Source organism: Gopherus flavomarginatus, chromosome 2 (genome assembly GCF_025201925.1).
Source record: "Gopherus flavomarginatus isolate rGopFla2 chromosome 2, rGopFla2.mat.asm, whole genome shotgun sequence".
NCBI classification, from domain to species: Eukaryota; Metazoa; Chordata; order Testudines; family Testudinidae; genus Gopherus; species Gopherus flavomarginatus.
Genome location: NC_066618.1, coordinates 209,534,311 through 209,558,272, shown reverse-complemented (window position 1 = coordinate 209,558,272; position 23,962 = coordinate 209,534,311). Strand labels below are relative to the sequence as shown.

Sequence of the window (23,962 nt, the reverse complement as noted above, 5' to 3'; positions counted from 1 at the left end):
GCTGCAGCTTCCCCCCCCCCCGCCCCGCCCCGCCCCGCCCGAGCGGCTGCAACGACAGCGCAGCGTGCCAGGCGACGCCCGCAGCGGAGCGGCTAGGCCCGGCCCGTGAGGAGGCCACGCGCCCTTCCCTGGGCCCGTCCCTCGTCACATTCGGGCGCAGTGCAAGCCAGTCACCGCTTACCGGAGCCAGCCGCGCATGCGCACTCTGCGGGTAGTTAAAACTCACTGCGCCATCGCTGCCGGAAAACCCGGAGTAGCCCAAGGAAGGGGCCCTGGGCCTGCGAGTCGGGATGAAGCGGTGGTGGCACCTACACGGTTCCTGTCACAAGGGGAAGTAGACGCTCTAGTCTTTCTCCCCACCCAACCCCCTCCCATCTCACTCTCCGGGACACGGCAGCCGCCATTTCCAGAATGTTCCAGTCGCAGGAGCCAAGACCAAGAGCAGCCGCCCCGGCGCCTGCGCTCTGCTCCGCGCCTGCATGCCCCGCCCCCCCGGTCCTGCCGGGGCCCGTTACTTTCTTTCCGTGTGTGTGCGCGCGCTGCGCGCCTGTGCACGAGAGATGTGAGGCACCGGGGGAATCCACTGCGGAAGAAGGACTGTGACGTTGACTCCCCCTCCTTCCCCAACCGCCGCCCAACTCCCGTAACGTTTGCGGCAGCGCGTTCTCGTCTGTCTCTCGTGCGTGTTTGGGGTCACGTGGGCGTGGCGCGGCCAATGGGAGCCCCGCAGAGCTGCACACGGAGACCGACATTCTGACGGGGGGGGGAGGGGAGCGGCAGTGCCGGGGAGGGGGGGTACTTTCAAACCCTACACCCACAGCGGCGGCGGTGGTGGTTGGTGGTCGGTGCGGGGCCGAGGCTCTAGGCACCGTCCGAAGCGGTTGAATCTGGTTCTTCGTCGGGTCCTGTCATAGGGGCAGCGCGGGAGGGAGGAGGAGGAACGAGTCCTGCCGCTTCCTCCTCCGACAAGGTAAGAAGAGACACCCCCGAGCCTGTCCCACCCCCCGCCCCCGATGGGAGCTGCAGCTCTAGCGTCCCTGTGCTGGGGGCGGCACCACCCCCTGACCCGGCTGCGCCCTAGGGTAACCCCTTTCCCCAGCCGTGTGTGTGTGTCCCCGCGCGGGGGGTGTGACCCTTCCCGGCCCCCGGCTGGGTCTCCGCTCGGGGGGGAAGGGTGGCCCCAGGCTGGCTGCCCTGCCCTGCACCCTGCCCCTTGGTGCGCGGCCCCCGGCCCGCGGGCGATGCCGGTCGGGGGAAGCGCTCTGTCAGCCGCTCTCGCAGCCTGTCACTGCTGCTGCGGGAGCCATGGCTGCCGCTGTCACTGCCGCTGCGTGTCCCTTGCACGGCTCGTCCCCCCCCCCCGCGGCTGCTTTTCGGGGGACACGCCAGGGTGGGGGTAACTGCTGCACACGAGGCTGTACAAGTCAGTCTGGGCTTCGCCTCTGCAGCGGCGCGGGGTGTGCGCGTGCAGGCGGGGCGCGGGGCTAGCGCTGTGGACAGCGGGCCGGCGGAGGAGGGGACCCGCTGCTGCAGCCTGTGACTCAGGGCTGGGATTTTTGGCAACATCTAAAAAACTAGAAGCTGCTCACTGTATGTCTACCAGGCTGCCTGTCAGCCTTTTGCCGAAGCCTGCTGCTGGTTTACTGTGTGGCCTAAATGCATTTGGAATACATCTAGGATTTTTAAGTATTTCCCTCAGGCTGAGGGATCCCATATTGTTTTACAAGCTAGTTGCATCAATTCCAATGTGTATCACTAAAATGCAGCCACCTCTGAGGTGGAGCACAGCAGCTGATTGACAGCATCAACACGAAGTAGCTATTTAGGACAAGAAAGCAAAGAATACTGTTTCCAGTTGAACCTGTAGGGATGGATTAAGTAAGCAGTATAACTACCTCAGTTCAGATTTGGCCAAGTTAATATCCATCCCCACTGTTTCAGTTTTTAAAACTGACTGGGCATCTTATGACAAGTGGAAGAATAGCAACAAATGCAGAATTCCTAATTGAAAATTATCATGAACTGCCCTGTAAGACTTTTAAAAAAATTGTTAAGTCTGAACATGTCGCTGTCTTCTCAGTCAAGAGTCTTTTATTCCTGGAAATTAATTAGCCTTTAGAATGGTGTGTTCCACATTTGTCTGGTAGCTCATGGGAATATAGTAGATGATATATGGAACAGAATCCATTTGTGGCATTCATAACTTTAGGCTTTTGTTTGTATCTATTTGCAAGACCACTGTGAAAGCCAGGAATGTCCCAACTTCATTCACTTTGATGTGTCAGCTGCTTTGTTATCCCATGAGCTACCAGACAGATGTGGAATATGTCTTAAAGTTTTGTTAATTTCCAGAAAAAGTGACCAGAGAAGGATTGAATCACAGTGCCAACATGAAGTCAGGACTTCACTAAAATGTAAGGCCCTTGATGGGTTGTCATGATATGTATGGAGAGGGGCTCCTCTCTATAAAGGAGGCTCCTCCTTTAACTCTTTATTTTACCCCTGATTGAGGTGGGGTAACAGTAAGGGGATCACCACCTAAACAAATAATCAGTGTGTATCTGCCATGAACATGCAAACTCAACCCTTTGTGTGTTTTTCTACTTTAGTCTTCTCTTGGGGTGTTGTAGATAGAACATAGTCCCTCAGGGAAGTGGATCTTAAAGTTAACACCACATTGAGATGCACTGGGAAAGTATACACCTCTCAGAGCTATTGTTTTAGGCCCTCTGCAGACTTAGGTGGATGGTGGGTTGCACATATTTCTTGACAAAGATGAGGGTTAACGATTTATCATTTTTCCCCAAAATGAAAGCTCAGATTCTAATGTAATCATATGACTCTAGGAACTGGAGCCCTGAGCATGTGCCTGTGTCTTAATCCTGTCCTTCACAAATACAGTGGAACTCTGCAGGTTCAAAGTTCTGTCTGTGCGGATCCAACTGCAAGATCTGGGTCATAGTAAATATTGTTTTGGGAGAGTAGTGGTTAAACCCATGGCAACCTTTGACAACTCTACTTGCCTACTTGTATTTTGTGAGTTAAAAATCAAGGAGAGCAAGTGCTGGAATAGAATGGTGCTTACCAGCACCACAAGGACTGTGGCAGCATTCCTGTGACTATGTATGAAGCAGTTCCTTTCTCTGACTTCCTGGTTCTCCCTTGGCAGTCCCCACCATTAGCTCCAGTGCATGTATAGGATCGTGCTCTTTTACCATGAGATCCATTGTAATTGAGGTATGCAAAGGATTCTCCCCTTCTGTTGGCACCGGCTCTAGTCCTAGCACAGGAAAAGAGTTTGGACTTAACCACCCCTTTGTGTTTCCAATGGTTTTTTTTTTTCTTTCCCCTACCCAAGAAAAAAACATGCATGCATTCTGAATGCTAGTGTTAACTAGTATAAAACTTCTGATGGATGATGTGTTGATAGTGCACAACAAATTAAGCCTCTTCCTGGCTTGCAAAATATATCGCTTGTTAGAGGAAAAATTATGTTAGGATGGTTGAATACTTGGATGAGTACTCTTTCTAAAACACCTAATTATTCAGATAGTGGTAGGAGCACCAAAAATATAAGTAAAAGCAGATTTTTACCAAGTGTGGATTATCAAGTACAGTCTCAAGCAATTGTTCTGAGTTTCATACATTTCCTGATCTGTTTAAGCTTCAGCTGAACTAAAAAACCCACTACTCTGCATATTTTGACACATACACGGTATCTAGATCTTTCAGAGCTTGAATGCTAGCACCTACAAAAATCTTGACCTTCTATTTGAACACTGATTTGTGAAAAAAAAATGTTATCTATTGGACAGATTTGTCATGTTTACCGAAGGCTTTAGGTTGGAAGGACTCAGTAGATTTCACTGAAGCTGGTCATCTTGACTTTCAAGTTGGGCAGAAGTATTGATCACAAAATATATAATGTTTAGCCTGTTACCACAGTGATGATATACACATTCTTCTGTTGGTGTAGAACAATTTTCTTCTTAAACCCTTTCAAATATTTGGATTATATCTTATTGTGAGTTGAGCTGGGAAAATAAAGCTTTTGGCTTAATTTCTTTTGCATATTTGATTGAAGAGAGAGCTGTGTGAATGTTGACTGGTCATTTAGTCTCCATGTCAGACCATGTTTTGTAACTACTTCATTACAAGTGTTCTTAGACTCCACTGACAGATGGTATGAAATAAATATTAGCCCTAACTGTATCTAACCTTGCTATCATAACCTCGAATAATGTTATTACCAGAAGATGAGTCAGATGCCTGTTGATTTGTCTAGTTAACCAGTTTGTCATTATTCAGGATTCCTTTATAGTCTTTGCACAAAAAAAAAAAAAAAGTGGACTGCTTCAGGCTGTCACGTCAACCAGCTCTCAATGTTAGCAAATCTTGATTTGCTGAGCTTGAACAATCAACTTGCTTGTGAAAAGGATGGGATGGATCTACACCATCAACTTCTGTAAAATCTAAGCTTTCACTTAAAGAAAACGAACATTTCTAGCACCTGAGTTGATGGTAATCTTTCAAATATGAAACAAATATAAACACATAAAATCTTCTTCCTGAGTCTGCAGAAGTTCTGTTTCCTTTACTACTCCTATCTGACAAGCCGCAAAAGAGCGAAACTAGCAAGATGCTGATCAGTTTCCTAGCTGCTGTTGGGATCACTGTGGGTAGCAGTGAAATTGGCATGAATCAGGTCAGTTTCATGCTGGGGCTGCCTGGGAAAGGCAGGAGCAGCACCAGAGTCAGGTGATACAATTACTAATCAGGAACAGAATACCTGAAAGTGGAGACTCAGGAAGAGGTAAAGTAAAAGAAATTTTTTCTTGCCTCTCCGTGCCTCTTTTCAGCTTTGAGTGATCTGGGGAGGAACAGTACAGGGAACCTCTTCCTTTACTCCTCACTGTGGCAGCCAGGAGACCCTGGAAGATAATGAAGACACAAAAAGCTCTTTCACCCAGAACCTCAAAGACATTTAGGCACCTATGCCTAATGGAAAGTCAGTGAGAGTTTTATCTCTCAAGTAGCTTCAAATTTATTAAGCCCACCAGAAGCTGATTACACCCCTGGTAGTGTTCAAGGCCACCATGAGAGTAGAAATTCTAGAACACTCCACTTTTTTGAGGGCAGAGGAGCTGGACTTACACTGGGAATTACACCTGGAGTTTCACTTTTTCCCACCATCTTTTGTATTTATCTCTGATTAAAAGGTATCTGATAAATTTTTCAACACCTGGTAATTAGCATGAGAAGTTGTCCATCTGGTGGAAACTTTTAGTTCTGATAGGTGAGTTCTCACTTCAGTTATTATATTCTACAAAGTAGTTTATATAAAACATAACATACTCCTTCACTAGTGCTCCTATGTGCTGTGCTAGACAGTGAGTTTAAATCTTACTATCAACAGGAAAAAAACAGGAAAAATTGAAAGGTCTTGTAATGACACTCTCCCCTCTAAAATTGGTTGATACTACTCATTTTTTGTGTTTTTCCTGGCTCAGAGACACAGAGCTCTCTCAATAGCCAAACTAGACTTTCGGGTTTTACCTGTATGTTTTGGTCATCCCTGGCCACCTTTCCTTTAATCTCTTAACTAGATAGTAAAATGTTCATTTTTTGTTTATTAGACAATCTATTAGTGATGTCACACTGCTGCTGTAGGGGTATACCTTTTATGAAAGTAGCTTTTCCCTAAGAACCATGAGTTTTACTCCTTAAAAGTATCTGGCAATTCCCTCATTATGGTTCTTCTCTGTGCTAGGAAGTCATGGCCATGAAACACAGTCATTCAAACTGCTGGAATCCTTGAACTTCAGGATAGCTGGTTGAGCTAAAGCCAGGGTATCTAGCTGAAGAAATTGGAACTACCTCAGTAAGGGGCTTCCATGCTGGTTCATGTACGCAAGACCTTCTGCTCTAGGTCTTGAACCTGCAGTAAGAAAACACTCCATCAAACCCCTGAACTCCACTGAAGTTAAAGAGGCTATGTATGAGCAGCAGGGCTCCACCTGTGCATATCTCATTGCAGGATCAAGGCCTTAATGTGTTTGTGCCTTCTGGGTACAGAGCACAAAATAAATGGTTTCAAATGTAATGTTCTTAACATTATCCAGCCTAGCATAAAACTTAATAAAGCCTTAAGTGTTAGCCTCTTAAGTGTTCAGGCAGCGACTATTGAGGCCTTGAAGGCAACATATAGCACTTTTCCTGTAAGCGTCCTGTGGGTGTGGGTGTAAAAGAAGAAGAAAAAAACACTGATTAAAACTGAGGCTCATAAATCCATTCTTTCTTGTCTCTAGTCCTCTGGGATTGCAGTCTGATGCTAAACTTCTTTGCAGGTGTTTCCTTTGAACCCTGACACCATCCTAACGGATTCAGAGGAAGCACCTGTGAAGATATTCAGCATCTGATTTCAGACCCATAGATCTAAAGTGAGGAGGAAAAATGGGTTTGGGAGTAAGGCAGTGGATTGGGGCTCATGAGATCTAGGTTCTATTCCCAGCTCTGCCACAGATGTTGTATAACCAAGGACAAATAACTTAAGTCCTGACTTTTCAGAAGTTTTCAGTACCTACAACACCTGTTGATGGAAAAATGTCAATTCCTGAGCACCTCCGAAAATCAAAAACTCAATCTCTCTGAGCCTTGGTTTTCTCTGTGTAAAATAGGGCCAGCATTTCATTACATCAGGGGGTATGGTGAGAATAAATATTTGTGAGATGTTTTTATTGCAGGTATGGGTGCCATATAAGAACTCAGACTCCTCATACTAAAACTGTCTTTCTAGTGGCCATCTACTTAGAGTTATTGAGCTTCAAACTTTTGTGTAGTGATATTTTTTTCCTTCCTGTTTTTTCGCTGGGACTACATAGTGATGTTTAAGCTTATCCCTCATTTCTTTCCGAAGATGGCTTTTCTTCTCTGCTTGACTCAAGAAACCTCTCCCCCATTATTCAAATATCCTCTCATAACAAGAAGCATCTTCAGGAGTTCTGTTAGGAGGTTTCTATATATTTACCTGAAAAAAAAATATTTAGAAAATTCAGAGGGCCATGTGTACTTGTGCATTTTATTCTCTGAGAACTGTGTGTACCTCTTGTCCAAAGAGTGGGGATGTTTCCATTTAGAACTGTTTAAAGTAGTCGTTTTAGTATCCTTATCTAACATCATATAGACTTGACAAGGCAATTTACATACTAGTCAGGCTTTTCAAGGTACCTCGTTTTGGCCTATATAGAACTAGGGGTTGTCTGAGCTGACAAGATGCTGGAGGATAATAAGAACATTCAGCATATGAAAGAGCAAAAGTACTAACAGGAAGTTTAAAAAAAAAATCAATAGATCTAATGCCTCCAAATCACAGATTATCTGAATTTCTAATACAACTCATTGCCATGAATAAACACTAAAACCTAATTTAGTGGTAGATTGTGGTTCACTGATGAATTTTAGAAGTAATCAGGCTTTTGACAACAGGTTTATGAGCTGCCTCATTTCAGTGTCTTTACCGAACAGATTTGGTATAATATTCTTCTAGCTTTTCAAAGACAGTTGCAGGTAATTGGTTTGCCTAAATTATGGTTTCATTTTTATATTAAATAGTGCCCTTTTGTGATCTACTAATTAACTATATAAGAGCTAGATGATATCATACTTGTATTTGGTACTAGAGTTTTGCAACATTACTCATATTTTTTTTTCAGTGTCTCAAATATACACAACCTCCACTAAGCCCTTACTTTGGTTTTTATTAAGAAGGATAATTAAGCATTTGGATATGGTAACAAAATACTAGGGCTGAGGAAACAGAAGTAGAATAGCATGCAGAGAAATTAGAGGCTTAATCACATTTGCCACAATTTTGGATTTTTGTAAAGCAATCTTCTATAAAACAAAATATTTTGTACTGCAACATATTTAAAAAGGAAATTCTCTTTGTATCTGAAACTTAAATGCTATGTGGTTGATGAGAAACTTCAAATGAAACCAACTAATTTATTTTCCATTATTCAAGATGAAATTCAAAAACATAATAAATATCAAAATAAACATCATAAATATTGGTAAGTACATTTTATATTTTAAAATTTTAAGGCATTACACAGTAAACGTTACTAGAGAGAATAGTCAGGCTGAGAGGATTTTCAATTAGATTTGTGATAATTCAGCAGCAGGAAATTACTGTAGTATAGACATGGATTATGCCAGTCTGGGGAATCTTGTGTCACATGCCTTTGCTTTTCAAGTTTTTATTGTTCCGTACATTCACAGAACAATTCTAACATTACATTACTTTTTTTTTGCCAACTCTCACTTGTGACTTTAGTGATTGGTAAGATTGTGTTCTTGCGAGCAAGTCAATACAGTTCATTTGCATTCCATATGTCTCTTGTGTTAATTATGTCCCCAGCCCTTCAGACTTGTATTAAGCAGCAAATAGTGTCATTGAGTATTTGTACATGGTTAACTTCCAGTATGTAAATCTCTTCAGAATTGGGGCCTAGCTGAGCAGTATTCCATAGCCTCTTTCATGGCCATTTTTTCTTTTTTTGTAACTAAAAAAAATATTAAAGACTACAAATCTGAATTTTTTTTAATTTTTAAACGAAAAAGGTTGATAATAAAGTGGAAAAATCACAGGACATGATATTTTACTTCCTTTTAGTTTCTCAATTCTTAGATTGCAATGGCGTCTTTCAACTGTCACTGTTGTACAAAAATCTCTCTCAGAGCTTCCTGTTGCTAGGCAACATCTCCCCCACTCATCTGTTTGCCAGAGTGGTTGCCATAGTGTCCCCTGTCATTGTAGGCCATAGTTGGCCAACAGTACTCTTCACTCTTAACAGAGTTGTACAGGCAAATTGGTTCCTTAGAGTCATTGCCTTCATTTTAAATGTCATTCATATCTGAGGGGAGAAATCCTCTTCATCCACTCTTCTCTTCCTTTCTTTTGTACTCTCCCTAGTACAGTTTTCAAAAATCTGAACAAAGGGTAGGGACTTCTTTGACAGGTGTGGCTTATTTCAAAAGGGTCTCTTAGTTCTCAGTACTATGAGCCTGGCTGATTCACTGACAGTGTGGCCATGCTTTTGAAAATGAGGCCTCTTGAGGTATCAGACTTTTAATATCTAGCTACTTAGGTTGAGATGTTAAATCAGAAGTAAACTGAACTGTCTAGAACTCTCTGCTTGCCATTGCTTTCTTACATTTTTCACCTAGATAACTCTTAAACTTTTAAAGTCAGTTAATGTAGCTTGTTGCTTCTTTTGTTTCTTAGTCTTTCATGTTTCATCAATCATATTTCCTTTTAAACCCCAGCAATAGTGGATTGTTTGGTTATTACTCCTGTACAATAGTACATATGCATGCCAACAGATTGTGACAGAGGATTTTTAAATATTCATAAAATTGAAAAAAAGTATTGCCCGATAGCATGGGAACTTGAACTCCTCCCAAAACCTAAATGCCTATTAATTCTGTGCAGCCTTAGCTCTCCTATAACAGTTAATTATATGCTCCCTAATTCCACATCAGTTAATGATCACCTGGTACCAAAGCAGTGTGCTCCCCATAAATTAATTTTACAAATCCCCAGCTACACATCTGCTCCAGATGACACCCCCCCCACACACACAGTACCTTTGCTCATGTTGTAGGTACATGAGTTGTTCTTTTACGTCACCCCAAGCTTGAGGGGGGCAATTCTATAGATGGTTCTTCACACTCTCCCTATCTAAACTTGGCATGGAGAGTGGCATCTGCAGCAGGAGCATCTTGAATCCTCTTCTGTGGTCTGGGCTTGGGAGTAAAGAGAAATAGGAACGAAGGAGATGCTAACTGATATTATTTGAGAGTGGAGCAGAGAGATCCTGAGCTACTGGGCACTTGATCCTCTTCTTTCCCTCTTGCAAAAATGGTAGTCTCCTTTCCTTACTCAAAAACCTCTGGTGGTGGTTCTTAAGTGGTGTGGGAGAGCTCTGCCTGTCACATACAGCAGCTTAATTTGTTGCCCTCCCCCCAAGAGAGACACAAACTGTGATCACACTTTTTTTTCCCCACAGAAACCTGCCTCATTCTGTGATAGGATGAATCTGCTCTAGGAATGAATCAGGGCTGTGTAATAAAGGAGATTATGACATTTATGACTCCTGTTTCATTTGTTGCAGAAATTGGAAGGCATGTAGTCAATGGGCAGGGGGTTGTGGCTTGGATTGCAGGAAGATAAAGGATGGTCTCATGATTAGGCAGTTGATTGCTCTCAGAGAGAACTGATTTCCTTCTCTGCTTCTATTCTGACCAAGTTCCTATGTGATGTAAGCAAGTCACTTAAAACCAGATTATTCCCAGGTGGTCACTAATTGTGTGTTCTTCATTTTCTGGGAACCTGACTGAAACCCTAGGGTGTGATTTGCAGAGGTGCTGAGAACTCATAGTTGCAGATGAAGTCAGTGGAAGCTGTGTTTTGAATATTTGAAGTGCTATGTAATGTTAAGTATTCCAGAGAATGAGGTCTTGGGTGTCTCAGGTTGGGCAACCAAAATTAGTGGATACTATGACCTTAATCTCTCTATGCTTGAGCTCCCTAATTGTAAAATAGGGATAATACCCCCCCCCACACACACACACGTCACAGGGCTGTTCTGAAAAATGCATTAATTAATGTTTGTAAGCATTCATACTATAGTAGTGAACATCCTAGAAATGCCCATGAGGAAATTAATAATTTTGTCTTCAGAGCAGGGTTTGAACAGTGTGCAGCAAAGAAGGCATAAGGCCACACATTAAACAATGTGAAAAAAACCAAAATATTGAAGAACTGCTAGTTAAGTGAACACTGGTCATCCTTTGCACTGAATGAGGTAGGGGTCTTGTCTAAAAGACAGTACAGTGTGTGATAGTCTGTAATTACATGATCAGAATTTGACTCTTTCAGGTGTACACTTTAAAGTTCCACAGTCAACCTTAATTTTGGCATTTCCAAACTGTTGGGTGCATGACTTTACAACCTTAATAATGTCCTTTTAAATATTGTGTATGTGTAATAAATCGATACACATTTATGTGTTATTTTATTAATTTCCTTTGTTTCATTTAAAACTTTAACCTTTGCTCATACGGACATTTCTCCATGCTTCTAATAATTTTCATGAACCTTCTTTGGATCTTTGCTTCTGCTATACTCTTTTTGAGGTGAAAAAAAAAATAGAACTGAACTCAACGATCCTGGTAATGTTGTACCATCAAATTCAATATGGCCAGCATAATATTTTTTAATATTGCTCTGTCCTATTCTGTATATATTCTAACATTTTGGACATATGCATGTTGAGCAGAGGTTTCCATTGAAGTGTCCAGTGCTGTTGAGTGGTTACAATTAACTTAGAACCAACAATGTACATAAGTGATTTGAATTATTCCTTCCGTCCTGTATTGCCTTGCACTTGTTTACAGTGAACTTCATCTGTTGTTAAGCTTTCTGTGCCCCTCTGGATTTTCTTACAGATATCAGTAATCTTGCAGATGACAATTATTTTACTTATTTATTTGTTTGTTTATTGCTACCAGTGTTCCTTTTAATTTTTCCCACACATGTGCGGAATGACTTATGTGCACCAATATGGAGGTGATGTGTGACACATCATCTCCATATTGGTGCACATAACAAAATTCATGTGGTGGGGCCGAGGGGTTTGGAGTGTGGGAGAGGGGCTCAGGGCTGGGGCAGAGGGTTGGGATGCAGGGGTGGTGGGTGAGGGCTATGGCTGGGGGTGTGGGCTCTGGGGTGGGGCTGGGGATGAGGTCTTTGGGATGCAGGCTGCCAGGGGCTACGGCAGGGAGAGAGGACTTCCCCTAGCTCTCTTTCCCCACAGCAGCACCTCGGCTGCAGGGGTGCGGGGGAGAGGTGCCTCTCCCCTGACTGCGGCAGGGCTGGGTTGGGGCTGGTGGGGAGAAGCACCTCTCCCTGCCACAGCAGGTCCATGCTGGGGGAGAGGCATCCCTCCCTGCCGCAGCCCTGAGCCCCCGCATGGGGCTTAATAGGCAGCTGTGTGGCTGCGCAGCTTAGAGGGAACTTAGGTTGAGACATTTTTTCAAATATCATGAATGGCACTTCTCTCTTCTCCAGTTGGTAGAGCACACCCACATATATAAGAGTCAAGATAGATCCTTGAAAGAGGTGAACCTTGACAGTTTGTTTCTATACTTTGTATACTATTTTATCAGATTTTACATTATTACAGAACTTTGTCACACCTCATGACTATTTAAATTCTTTGATCATTTCTTGTGATGGACCTTCAAAAAACCTATGTCAAAGTCCAGTAATCTATAGCAAACAGTTTTCCTTTAGCCCACTATTTTCTAGACATTCTCATTCTAGTAGATTAACGAAGCATGATTTCCTTCTTTACAGAAGCTGCATTTGTATGTTACTGATCATAGTATGTTAATCTAGATGTTTATAACTCTGTTTCAGCCAATGTACTGGTATGGCTAACTATCTGTAATTCCAAGGATTGCTTCCTCACTATTAAAGAAAACAGATGTAACAATGATTACTTTCCAGTAGTCTGGTGTAATAGCTATTTTTAATGAGAGCTCAGAATATTTATTCTGAAATTTATACATATTGAAGGCTTTTTCAGTTTTTATTTCCATAATTGTCAGTATTTGGAGTGCTCAGCTGCTAGTCCCAGCTGTGTGGAAGGGAGCAGGGGGGAGAGGACGATGGGACTTTGTCTGCAGTGAATCAGTAGTGTCAGGTCAGACACACCCCCAGGACCCTTCCCTGGCTCCAGGAGGCTCTGCACCCCCACCCACTTTCTGTCCCCATCACTCCTCAGCTGCAGGAGGGGAGGAGTCACTGTATGGATAGCTGTTCCGCATCCACCCAATGCCCCCTGTCAAGCCTCATCACTTCTCCCCCCAAATATAGAATTAAAAATATGCCTATAGGAATCTGCCATGTTTAAATAAATATTTGACAAAAACCTAATACCTGATCTTTTGGCTCCCTGTCTAGCTTCATGTGATTTGCCCTTTCTTCTTAATTGACTAGTGGAAGTGAAGATGCTTCCATTGCACCTAAAGCTTAATGCTTCAGTCTCAGTAGTTGGGAGACCTCAACAACTGAACTCTCCTTGTCCCACCATCTTTCGGAGCTTCACATTGGTACTGAGAGAACTAAGCTATGGGAACATCATCTCAGGTGGATTTAGATGATGTATATTTTGATAGACTTAGCTTAACTGTTACTTGGAAAGGCAGTAGGAGGAAATGGTGACCATTTTATCTGAGGGTAAAGGAGGAAACAGGATGTGGGTGGAGAAATGGTGTTTGAGGGGGCACAGAGTGAACAGGAGCTCAGAGGGGGAAAAAAGGAAGCCCTCTCTCCTCCTCTTTTTCCTCCAGTATGTGTCAGAGTAGATTCCTGGGAATGATATTGGGCTGGCCAGCCTCAAGTAGGCAGGTACCTCTGTAGCATGCTGTCTTAACCCTACTAGCTTTATTGGGGATTGTCATCACATATGTTCAGGAAGAGGATAAAATTTTGCCCTTCTACAGCATCATTGATCAGACCTCCAACACCATTTCCTGGCATCAGCCACCATGAGCAGGAGATGAAGGAAGGTCTTCCCCCAAGCAGTTTTAATAATCCAATGAGGCAGTGAAACCAGACCCTATCCTTGTTGTCAGTGACTTCACAGCTTTCCAGCATCTCCTGTCACACATAGCAGAGACCCTGAACATTGGAATAGTCATATAAGAGAAGTCCCATAAACGGCTTCAAGTTCTCAATACACCATCTTCAGCCACAATTGCCCTCCCAGTCGGCTAGGATACACTGGGGCCCGCTAACTGAGTGGCAAATCCTGACCATTCTCCCTTTCATCTCTAAACAGGTGGAGAAAAGATATCAGGGGCCTTCAGAGGGCTATGAACACTTTTAGGACCATTATCACATCTTGAGGGGCTGTCACCGCTTGTCCTGTAACCAAAATGCTCTGCTGCTGTAGCTTACTGTCTGGATGCTCCCAGCTAGCATATAAACATGCACTATGTGTGTGTTGTGTAATCTTGGTTCTGCAACTCTGACTCCAGCAGTCAGCCTGTTACACCATAGTCACGCTCTGGTCTCTACGAGCCTTGGTTACTACTAGCCAAGTGATCCCAACACTTCCTCAGTCTCAAATTTCCCCAGAACTGTCTGCCATGAAATATCCAGCCCTCTTCTGGAACACTGAGGAGTGGTAAGGTCTGTTGCCCCTTTACAGAGATAAAAGCACAGCAACTTGTTGCTTTTACTGGAATTAATAATCATTTCAAGTTAAACATAGTGCTGGGTTGATTTAGAATAAATGTAGAACAAGTTTAATCAGAAAGAGTTTTTAAGTGAGTTAATGTACAAGAGATAAAGACCTAATGGTTACTAGCAAATAAAAGTAAAATACACTTTCTAGTGGCTAAGATTTAACAAGCTGCAACCTTGGTTCTTCCCTTCCTATGATTTCCCATTCCCTTGTTGATTTGTTTGTGAATGAGGTTCCATTATTTTTAATCACATGTTGCTTAGTTTCATTGGAGACAGACACACAGATAGTTGCCTTCCCTCCTGTCTGGGGGAAAATCTGCTTCCCCTTGTTTTAGTCGCAGACTTTAAATCATAATATTAAGTCTCTATAATTCCTCATAGTTTTAATACGTACATTTTACAGTGGTGTGACTCACCATTGTGTCATTAGCTTTCATTTAAAAAAGTACTTGATACACTTTTTTATAATACAATAATATTGTATACAATCAGTGGATTCAATTACTTATCATTTAAAGTTCATACCCGCCACAAGAGAGTATCTCCGACATTTGGTAGGCTTTTTTTACCTTTCGTGTAAATGTAAACCTTCATTGTCCCTGCCTGACAACCAGGCTGCTCAGAGAAACAAATACAGTTTGTCTTAGACAAAGGAATGTGTACTTATTGCATTGCTTGTCAAACTCATCTTAAGAACATGGTGCTAACATGTATTCATAACTTTGTATACTCCATGTATGTGCATCACACAAGAATATTAATCATCGCTAAGTTACTAGTTTTCCAGTGATCTCTTACGTGACATCTTTTAGATATAGATTATGACAAAAGTGTGTTAGGTGTCTTGAGTATGTCAGGCCTGACCAGTTGCTGATACAGAGTAGTGAACTGCAAATGGGCTTCTGTGTCACACCTGCCCAAATCTAGGTTTCTTTGGTAGTTTCTGCAGTTCAAGAGAAATTCAAGGCTTCAAAAGGTACTTAAGGACAAAGACCTGAAGAAATCAGACCTGATTGGGCACAAAGCGTACTCATCAGCCTCACTTCAACTCCGGGGGGGCAAATTATCAGGATTTGTTTGCAAAATACAACTTCCTCCTCTTTTAAACGTTTCTCAGGAGAACAAAGGATTTAAGATTTCATAAAAGGCCATACAATATCTAGAACAGCACTGCAGGCAGCTGTGGATACATCTGATATGGCTGCAAAGTTTGTGGCAATGGCCATGTTATGAGATGGTCCTCTTGTCTGTTAATGTCTGGGATAACCAAAGAGGTACAAGCCATTGAGGACCTGCCCTTTGAGGGGATGGACTCAAGAGCTGTATTAAGATCCTTAGGGATTTATACTCTGGGACACCACTGAAAACAATGCAAGGGCCATCCCCAGCAGAAAGAAAGGATACCAGCTTACTCTCAGGGATGACCACTTGAGTAATCATTTCAGAAAAGATACCACTGATCTAGGACATGTTGGCCCTCAACTTCCTTTTGCTCACTTGCCACGGAGACAACAGGATTGACGGTAATGTCAAGAGTGACACCAGAGCTCCTGCCATCATCAGGAGCCTTTTTTACTTCTTTCTGCCTAGCCTAGTTCACGGGACAAGTGAGTGTTCAGACATCTCCCATTGCTTCCCTCTTCACACCTTACTCTCTACCTCTCTTTCTCATTAGGTCACAAAAAGTGGCCTTGCTGCTTCATCTAGAAAACATAAAAGAGGTCCTGCAGGAGTCAAAGGGAAGAGGCTTTTAGTCCCAACTTTTTCTCATTCCAGAAAGGCATGTTGTCTTTGCCCTGTCTTAGACCTGGGGAGACTGAACAAATATATACCACCTTAATTTTAAGATGATAATGCTTGCCTCCCTCATTCCATCCTTGCAGGCCCAAGGCTCTTGAATTGCCAGATGTATATTTTCACAAAGCCATCCACCTGACTGGAGATATGTTTGAGATTCATACTAGGACTGAATCACTACTAATTCAAGATACTGTCATCTGGACTTTCCACAGCACCAAGAATTGGCATGAAATGTCTAGCAGTAATTGCAGTGCACTTGAGGAGACAGGGTATCCATGTCTACCTTTATCTGGATGACTGTCTGATCAGAGTCAGGTTCTGACAGGAGATGGCAATAACCCTAGCGCATATACTCGTGCAATCCTTGCCTTGATTGGCCTCCTAGTGAACTATGAAAAATAGTCTCTTTCCCTATCACAGATGGTAGATATTGTAGGAGCTTTGATAGACTCAAGGTCAGAGATCATACCTGCCTGAGGACATGTTCTTGTCTTTGTGATCCTTGATACTCAAGATAAAATCAACACTCACTGCCAGTATAGACTTGCCATACATGATGCCATACGTCAGCATGCAAGTATGTGGCACTGCTTGCCAGACTTCACCTGAGGCATCTAAAGCTCTGACTCAGGTCTGTGTGCTCTCCAGCAGATGCCAGATGGACAGGAAATGTCATGTTGCCACCTCATGTCCTGACTGAATTGACATGGGGGCTAGAACCTGAAAATGTAAGGAGAAAAATATAGTTTTCATACCCCACCCTGGCAAAGACTTTAATCATGAGCATGCTAGGGACAGTTTGGAAAGCCCACTTGATACACCAGCAATGCAAGAAGTCTGGTTCTTGGAAGACATGGGACTCCACATAAACATTCTGGAACTCAGGGCTATCAGGCTGGCCTGTGTAACTTTTCCTGCCTGTGCTCTGAAAATTCCACAGTGGAGATCCTAATGGACAACTCCTCTGCAAGGCACTGCATAAACAAGCAAGGAGGTGCTGGCTTATTGTCTATCTGCCTGGAGGCCATAGGACTCTAGACATGGGACCACCATCACAGGGTAGCCCCAATACCTCTTCGCTTCCCAGGAGTCAGCAATAACTTAGCAAATTTCCTGAGCAGACAATCTGTGATCAATCACAAGTGGGCTCTGTGGAGAACCATCATAAAGCCAGTATTCCATTGTTTGGGGCTGGGGGAGGCAGGGTTCTATGATAATGTTTGCCACCAAGGACAATGCCAAGTTTTGGAACTTCAGTTCCATTGGGCTAATTGCCCAGTGCTTTCTCTAATGGAATCAGAGACTCTTTTGTGCCTTCCCCCTGATTCCGGAGTGATTTCCAAAACCAAAAGAGGTGTAGCCACAATCATTCTTGTAGCACCATACTGACTGAGGCAGTTTTGGCTGACAGTCTTGTTACAGATGTCCAGCCTGGTTGATGACTGGCTAAGTACCGTGGACAGGGTCTGCTCTAGACAAGTCGAGAACATCCTGATGCAGAGCAGGAAGATATGCATACAAAGAATTTAGAACGTCTTCCATGTTGATGAATATCTGGGCAGCCCTAGAGGGTTTGGATCCTAAGCAGGTCCTTTGATATCGCAGGTCCTCAGCTCCTTTCTGCATCTGAAATACTCCAACCTTTGTACAGCTCCTTTAAGGTATGCTTAACAGTGATCTCAGCTTGCCATTCTCCTGTTTTCTCCTTCTCTATTTTCTCTGGAGTATGATTCATGCCTTCAGAGGATTTTTTTTAATACTAGTTTGTCCTAAGGAATCTCAGTCTACAGAACTATGTTGTCTCTTTCAGTTTGAAATATGGCTTAAGAATCTAGGCTTTTTTTTTTCTCCATCATGGTTTACCTTTTAAGCACTTTGTCCAAGGTCACACAGGAAACCTGTAGTAAATCAAATAATAGAGTTATGTCGTAGTTTCAGTCCTCCATTTTAGCCATGAAGCCGTATTCAAATGGTTTGGAAATTTTGTTTAGAAGGCGAGAGAAGACTGATCCGTGGTCATCTAATTTTGGAATAAAAATGTTTGGCCATATCTTATTGTCCCTGTGTTTCAGCTTTTATAGCATGATCTATGACTCAAATCCACACTCGGTGCAGAAATTGTCTGTAATGGACAATGGAATTTGAGTTGTATTAGGGTCCTGTTATTTTGTGGGCATGCATTAGATCTCAATCGTTTCTATCTTTGCTATTTCAGTGAAATCTGGTAGACTGAATTTTGATTTTATAGCCTCTTGTAAGACCATCACTTTCAAGTTCTGATTGTATGAATAAGTAAAGGCAACAGGAGAGCATTCCAGTTTGTGAGAGAGATTGAGTAGATTATTTAGTAAATGTTCTTGCCAACCTATTAATTCAGTGTTATTTATAAAGTGAACAAGCTGTTATTAGTAATTTAGTCACATATTGCGATAGCATGGAGTTCTTTTCAGTCAATAACGTGACATAGTGGACAGCGAAAAAGAGGGCATATTAAATTATGCTGTTCACTGTATTATGTGATGTTCATCTTCAGCCATGTTACAGAATGTAATAACTATTAAGCCTTAGTAATATTCGTAAATAAATAAGTCACTGTTTCTTTTGTCATTTTCTCGATCCAAAATATGTTCAGGCTCTCTACTGTTTTTGCAGAGTACAAACGTGAAGTCCCTGCCACAGCTACAGGAATAGTTTACATCATCTAACACAAAATAAGATCATTATGAAAAACTTGGTAAATGATGCAATAATTTTTTTCAGTTAGTATGTGCAGCGTGGATAGATACATAGGGACTCTGCATTCAGTAGATTTAAATTTAAAAAACACACATCCAATAATCTCCCACTTCAGTGATTGTTCAGGGTCAATAGTTCAACAAAAATGTCAAATAAAGAAGCTCTCAATAAATCTGAGATGTCTCGTGATGGTGGTTTGTCTTCAGGAAAAAAATTAGTAGCAAAACCGGAGGGATAGATCAAAGAACAAATTCTGATAAGTACCCAGTTTTACTGGTGCTGTAAAAATGAAAGAAAAGGACTGAAAAAAAAATAGTAACATATACTTAAGGAATATTTTATTTCCGTAATTGTGGCATCTTTTTTTTTTTTAATAGGGAGGGAAAACAGTTGGGATTTTTTTCTTGGATTCAGTCCTAAATGTCATGTATTTTCCATCCTGTTAGTATGTCACCCCAATCGGGGTATGGGCCGCCAACAACAGATCTCCAGAGTCCTCTATCCTGGGCCATTCGTTCTAACTGGTTCCAGGTATAGCCCATTTTTTTGCTATCGGCCTGAAGGTCACATCGCCAGGTGTTTCTTGGATGGCCTCTTTTCCACTTACCTTGGGGGTTCCACCGCAGTGCCTGTCTGGTGATGTTTGTTGGCTGCTTGCATAGTGTATGTCCTATCCAACCCCACCTTCTCCTTCTGATTTCTTCCTCTGCTGGGAGTTGACAAGTCCTCTCCAAGAGGTGGATGTTACTGATGGTGTCTGGCCAGCGGATCTGGAGAATCCTTTTGAGGCAGCTATTTATGAAGGTCTGGATCTTCCTGATGATTGTTTTGGTTGTCCTCCAGGTTTCAGCTCCATACAGTAGGACTGATTTCACATTGGAGTTGAACAGTCGAATTTTTATTGCCAAAGACAGCTCTCTAGAGCTCCAGATGTTCTTGAGCTGTAAGAAGGCTGCTCTTGCCTTACCAATCCTTACTTTGATGTCTGCGTCTGTGCCACCCTGCTGGTTGATGATGCTACCTAGGTAGGTGAAGGATTGCACTTCTTCCAGGGGGCTTCCGTTCAGTGTGACTGGGTCATTGCTAGTGGAGTTAATCCTAAGGATCTTGGTCTTGTCCTTGTGAATGTTGAGGCCAGCCTGTGATGATGTGGCTGCCACTACATTGATCTTCTCTTGCATCTGCTGTTTACTGTGCGAAAGGAGTGCAAGGTCGTCAGCAAAGTCCAGGTCATCAAGCTGGGTCCACAACGTCCACTGGATTCCGTTCCTACTCTCGTAGGTGGATATCTTCATAATCCAATCGATGATGAGAAGAAAGAGAGGTGGTGACAACAAGCATCCTTGCCTGACTCCAGTTTGCACCTGGAAGCTGTTAGTAAGCTTCCCTCCATGGATCACTCTACAGTGTATACCGTCATATGAGTTCTTGATCAGGTTGACCACCTTTGCTGGGATGCCGTAGTGCCGAAGGAGCTTCCAAAGGGTCTCTCGATCCACGCTATCGAACGCTTTCTCATAGTCAACAAAATTGATGTACAACGAGGAGTTCCACTCTATAGACTGCTCGACTATGATGCGAAGCGTTGCTATCTGGTCCGTGCATGATCTGTTCTGCCGGAAACCTGCCTGGTCATCTCGTAGCTGTGGATCAACGGCATCCTTCATTCTCTCTAAGAGGACTCGGTTGAAGACCTTCCCTGGCACCGACAGGAGTGTGATTCCTCTATAATTGGCACAGTTGCTAAGGTCTCCTTTCTTGGGGATTTTGATGAGATATCCCTCTTTCCAGTCTACCGGAATCACTTCTTCTTCCCATATCTTCTCAAAGAGGGGGTACAGCATTTCCACTGAAGCATCCAGGTCTGCTTTCAGGGCCTCTGCTGGGATGTCATCAGGTCCAGTCGCCTTCCTATTCTTCATCATGGTGATGGCTTTTCTGATCTCGGCTCTGGTTGGTTTATCGCAATTAATTGGGAGGTCCTCGTTAGCTGAGTTGATATCTGGTGGATTTGGTGGTGCTGGTCTGTTCAGGAGTTCCTCAAAGTGCTCCGCCCATCTGTTCCTCTGTTGTTCTATTCCTGTTATAGACTTTCCCTGCTTGACTTTAACGGGACATTCTGGCTTGCTGAACTTTCCAGACAGTCGCTTGGTAGTATATACAGCTGTTTCATATTACCGCTGTATGCTGCCTGCTCCGCTTCTGCTGCCAGTTCATCCACATACTCTCTCTTGTCCTTCCTGATATTCCTCTTCACTGCTCTGTGGGCTTCAGCATACTCTTTTTGAGCTTTGGCCTTTGCTGCTCTAGTCCTGCTGTTGTTGACTGCTGCCTTCTTCTTCTTCCTGTCTTCTATCTTGATCAAGGTCTCTGCTGTGATCCACTCTTTCTGCTGGTGTTTCTTAATTCCAAGCACTTCCTGGCATACTGACCTAAGTGTCTCTCTCACTTTCTGCCATCTGTTTAGTACACTGTCTTCCTCTTCCTCAGACCGATCCTGTAATACTGAAAACTTATTCTTCAGCCTCAGTCCAAAATCTTCCTTGGTCTTATGGTCCTTCAGAAGGCTGACGTTGTACTTCACTCTTCTGTCTGACTTGTCTATCCAGTTCTTTTTCTGCTTCAGCTTCAATCTGGCCACCACTAAGTGATGGTCGGACGCCGCATCTGCTCCTCTTCTAACTCTAACGTCCTGCAAGGATCTTCTAAACTTCTTGCTAATGCAGACATGATAGATTTGATTTTCTGTCGTGCCTGCTGATGATACCCAGGTACTCTTGTGGATCTGCTTGTGAGGAAAGATGCTACTTCCTATGACCAGGTTGTTAAGTGCACACAAATCCACAAATCTCTCTCCATTCTCACTCATCTCTCCCAGAGCGTGGGTCCCCATAACTTGTTCGTATCCTGTGTTGTCAGGTCCAATTTTGGCATTAAAGTCTCCCATAAGGATGATGTCTTTTTCTGGGAGAATCTCTAATATTTTCTGGAGTCTGTTGTAAAAATAACCTTTATCCTCCTCTTCGCTGTTATTAGTTGGAGCATAGCACTGAACAGCATTCATCTTAATCCTCTTCATTTTAGTTCTGAAGGATGCTGTGATGATCCTGGGACCATGTGCCTCCCAACCAATCAGTGCTCCCTGTGCCTGCTTGGACAACATGAAGCCTACTCCCTGTGTGTGGGGTGCGTCGCTCTCTTCATGTCCTGAATACAGCAACAGCTCTCCTGTCAACAGTCGTCTCTGCCCTGCTTGCGTCCATCTTGTCTCGCTAATGCCTAATAGGGTCAGGTTGTTGCTCCTCATCTCTGCTGCAACCTGCGCCATCTTTCCTGACTCGTACATGGTCCTCACGTTCCATGTGCCTATGGTAATCCTCCCGGTTGCAAGAAGGGTAATTGGCTTAGTGGCTTATTCACGGCTTTTACCACCCAGCGTCATGCATCTTCGAATTGAAGACCCTTCTTTTTCCAGGGTAAAAGTCTCTTGTCTCTATTGTTGGCGTTTCTGTAGCAGGTTGATTTTATTTTTTATGGGGTGGAGTTGCTAGCCCCACGCCCAACCCTCCTCCTTTATCCTGACTTGGGAAAGGCAGATGGCCCCAAAGGATCTCTCTGGTGGAGTTTCTTAGTATGTAGTTGGTAATAAAAATAGTTGTCAGAACCTGGGGTCTTCAGATAGAACAGCAAGAGACTATGATGTCTACTGAGAAATTTTTTCTACTACATACAACAAAATGAGATTGAGATTCCACTGAATTCATTATTAGAATATTATAAGCTGCATGAAATAAGTTTTTATATATAAACAAGGTTGAGGAATCCATTACATTGCTGGCCATCAGGCAGTTTTCCCATCCACTGTGGGGCCAGACAGAGACATCAAGGCTTCTTTAAGGAGGAATTTTGAAGTTTCATTGGCAGCAATTAATAATTTATTATTTAGTTCAAGAGCTATTTTGTTGTGGCCCAAAAACTCTCTAAAGTATAACAAAAACTTCTTTATCTTAGGTGCACTCATGGTTTTATCTATGCTTTCAGTTAGAGCATGGGTTCTCACCCTTTCTCCACCTGTAAGCCAGCACTGTTCTTAAGAATGCCAACTATTAATGTTTCTGGGATGTGATCCCACAAGTTTCAGGAGCTATCTGGAAAGCAGTACAGACGCTCCCCGACTTATGCAAGCATTCTGGTCCAGAGTGCCTTTCATAAGTCGAATTTTGTGTAAGTTGGGAACGTATACCTGACAATTACCCCCCCCGCCCAAAAAAAAAAAGCTTATGGAATTCTCTCAGAACTTTTTCCGTAAGTGCGGATTTGCATAAGCCAGTTTTGCGTAACCCGGGGAGCGTCTGTATCCATTTAGGCTGCACAGTGCCCCCTTAAGGATCTGATAGTACAGACCTGGAACTATGTTAGAGCCATAGGGCCTTAAAGAACTTCAGTCCTCTCTGTGTTGTCATAAGCTGCAGAGGCATCAGTTGGAAGTAACAGAGGAGGAGAAGGACCTAGGAGTATTGGTCGATCACAGGATGACTGAGCCGCCAATGTGATATGGCTGTGGAAAAAAGCTAATGTGGTCTTGAGATGCATCAGGCGAGGTATTTCCAGTAGAGATAAGGAGGTGTTAGTACCATTATACAAGGCACTGATGAGACCTAATCTGGAATACTGTGTGCAGTTCTGGTCTCCCATGTTTAAGAAGAATGAATTCAAATTGGAACAGGTTCAGAGAAGGGCTGATCCGAGGAATGGAAAACCTGTCCTATGAAAGGAGACTCAAAGAGCTTGGCTTGTTTAGCCTAACCAAAAGAAGGCTGAGGGGAGATACGATTGCTCTCTAAAAATATATCAGAGGAATAAATACCAGGGAGGGAGAGGAATTATTTAAGCTCAGTACCAATAAGGACGCAAGAACAAATGGATATAAACTGGCATTCAGGAAGTTTAGACTTGAAATTAGACGAACGTTTCTAACCATCAGAGAAGTGAAATTCTGGAACAGCCTTCCAGTGGGAGTAGTGGGTGCAAAAGACATCTGGCTTCAAGACTAAGGTTGATAAGTTTATGGAGGGGATGGTATGATGGGATAGCCTAATTTTGGCA

The 23,962-nt window shown here is 43.1% G+C and overlaps 1 protein-coding gene and 1 long non-coding RNA gene across 5 annotated transcripts in view; one reads left to right on the top strand and one right to left on the bottom strand.

The window, feature by feature from the left end:
* LOC127045741 (uncharacterized) overlaps positions 1–691 on the bottom strand; it is a 39,456-nt gene extending 38,765 nt beyond the window's left edge. Inside the window, exon 1 of the long non-coding RNA XR_007772807.1 lies at positions 182–691. This is a non-coding gene — a long non-coding RNA (uncharacterized LOC127045741). The remainder of the gene's footprint in view (positions 1–181) is intronic.
* Positions 692–829: 138 nt separating this feature from the next.
* ANKRD12 (ankyrin repeat domain 12) overlaps positions 830–23,962 on the top strand; it is a 128,471-nt gene continuing 105,338 nt past the window's right edge. For all 4 annotated transcript variants that reach the window (XM_050942090.1, XM_050942088.1, XM_050942089.1 and 1 more), the window contains exon 1: positions 830–970. The gene's annotated coding sequence lies outside the window, so the exon portion shown is untranslated. The remainder of the gene's footprint in view (positions 971–23,962) is intronic.